Source organism: Phoxinus phoxinus (genome assembly GCF_949152265.1).
Source record: "Phoxinus phoxinus genome assembly, chromosome: 10".
NCBI lineage: Eukaryota > Metazoa > Chordata > Actinopteri > Cypriniformes > Leuciscidae > Phoxinus > Phoxinus phoxinus.
In genome coordinates, this window is record NC_136885.1 from 36,794,319 (window position 1) to 36,796,818 (window position 2,500).

At 49.0% G+C, this 2,500-nt stretch overlaps 1 protein-coding gene across 16 annotated transcripts in view; it reads left to right on the forward strand.

Moving 5' to 3' along the window:
• khdc4 (KH domain containing 4, pre-mRNA splicing factor) overlaps positions 1 to 2,500 on the forward strand; it is a 17,736-nt gene that overhangs the window by 10,887 nt on the left and 4,349 nt on the right. The window lies entirely within an intron of this gene.

Below are 2,500 nucleotides of genomic sequence, written 5' to 3' on the forward strand. Positions count from 1 at the left end.
GTGTACAAATACCTCGGCCAATTATCTGACTTATCCTTATAAATGAAGAATTAATTATCTTTATATACATGGGACGGGTAGGTCCACGGAGGCTTCCATGTAGTTCCGCCATCTTGCAAAACTATAATAGCAGAGAGGGACCTAAGCCAACGCGTTTCCACAACACGTTTTCGTTCAGAGCCAGCCGAAACCAGCAGAAGCGCGGGTGCAGAGCAGCGAGAGGCGCTTGACACTGCACCGGCAAGTTTAAAAGTCTGGATTGCATTGTTATTATGGACCATACATATGCCAAGCCACAGGAGAAGAAAACATCGTCGTCAAAAAAGTCAAAAATAGAACGTAAAAGGACACGTGACCGTAGATTACAGAAAACAAGAGTTAATGTCGCTAATGTGGCTCATTTTATATAGCTCTCCTTTTTCAAAAACGTGGGACGTGCGTGGGATTTCCCCCTTTCTGGTCAATGTATCCCTGCCTCTGCTTAATTATTTTTATCCCCGGTGGATATTTTCCTCAAAGTGATCAGTGCTACTGCATAGTGGCGAGACGGATCACAAAACTTATCACGGATCCGTGGTTTGATTAAAGTCAATTTTATTTTAAAAATTGACTTTAATCAAATCAGTATTTTAAAATGATTACTCACTCACTCTTGAGCGTCTGGCGCGAGTGATTTCAATGTAAATACGCGTTTATGCGCGTCTAGAGGTCCTGCGGCGCGGTGTTTAGCGCGGCGCGGTGTTTAGCGCGGCGCGGTGTTTAGCGCGGTGTTTAGCGCGGCGCGGTGTTTAGCGCGGTGTTTAGCGCGGTGCGGTGTTTAGCGCGGCGCGGTGTTTAGCGCGGTGTTTAGCGCGGTGTTTAGCGTGGTGCGGTGTTTAGCGCGGCGCGTTGTTTAGCGCGGTGTTTAGCGCGGTGTTTAGCGCGGCGCGATGTTTAGCGCGGTGTTTAGCGCGGCGCGGTGTTTAGCGCGGCGCGGTGTTTAGCGCGGCGCGGTGTTTAGCGCGGCGCGGTAGACGTGAGCCTCATTCGAGCGTCCAGTTTGCGCGAATGAGGTGAATTGCTATCACAGATAATGTCTTTTCTATCATTTCACTGTAGCTCAGCATCGCGATGTAAAGTTAACGTTATTGCATGATCACAGTTCATATGTGTGGGGAAAGATAAGCTATTAGAGTAAAAATATTGCGTTAGGCTACTTCAGTTAATAAGAAAAAAGATTTTACAATTCCTGCAAATGCAGTGATGAAGTTCATGTTCTCATGATTTATTTTTATGAATAACAATGTTTCAAAGCATCCCCCCACCCTGGGCATAACTACAATATTTCATGTTTTCACAGTCAGTAATTCATACTGTAACATTCGTTTGTTTGTTGTCATGTTGCAGTTTGTTTGAAATAACTCACCTGAAGGAAAACTCGACGAAGTGCTATAAGAAGACATCCTGTCAAAGCTTTTTGGTACATATCGCCTACCGTAGATGCAATGCGCATTTGAAAAAGCGAGGCGCTGGAGAGCAAAATTAGTTTGAATGCAAAATACAATACAACCTACAATCTTCCAACCTGTCAGAGAATGACTAACCCTGGAGCCAATAGCCTTCGAGTGTGAGATGTGACGGAGCGTGTGGTTTGTTCAGCGTAGTGAACGGATACGCCCTTCACTGACCGTGACGAGTTGCTTTTGCTGAACTGGTGGTACATGTCGTCCGGGAACGGAAAGATCCAGTTGTTTGAACGATAATGATGGCGAACAGATTTCCACCACTAGTGCCGAGGCACAGCCCACATAAAGTTGATAATTCTGCGAATAACTGCAATTGCAGATTTCAAACAGAGATGGTGACAGAGAGGACAAACTGCAGCTTTAAAGGAACACGCTGAAGCTTTAGCTTATTCGCCGTGTCCCCCAGAGTTAGATGAGTCCACACACACCCCTCTCCTCGCTGTGTCCCCCAGAGTTAGATGAGTCCACACACACCCCTGTCCCCCAGAGTTAGATGAGTCCACACACACCCCTCTCCTCGCCGTGTCCCCCAGAGTTAGATGAGTCCACACACACCCCTCTCCTCGCCGTGTCCCCCAGAGTTAGATGAGTCCACACACACCCCTCTCCTCGCCGTGTCCCCCAGAGTTAGATGAGTCCACACACACCCCTCTCCTCGCCGTGTCCCCCAGAGTTAGATGAGTCCACACACACCCCTCTCCTCGCTGTGTCCCCCAGAGTTAGATGAGTCCACACACACCCCTGTCCCCCAGAGTTAGATGAGTCCACACACACCCCTCTCCTCGCCGTGTCCCCCAGAGTTAGATGAGTCCACACACACCCCTCTCCTCGCCGTGTCCCCCAGAGTTAGATGAGTCCACACACACCCCTCTCCTCGCCGTGTCCCCCAGAGTTAGATGAGTCCACACACACCCCTCTCCTCGCCGTGTCCCCCAGAGTTAGATGAGTCCACACACACCCCTCTCCTCGCCGTGTCCCCCAGAGTTAGATGAGTC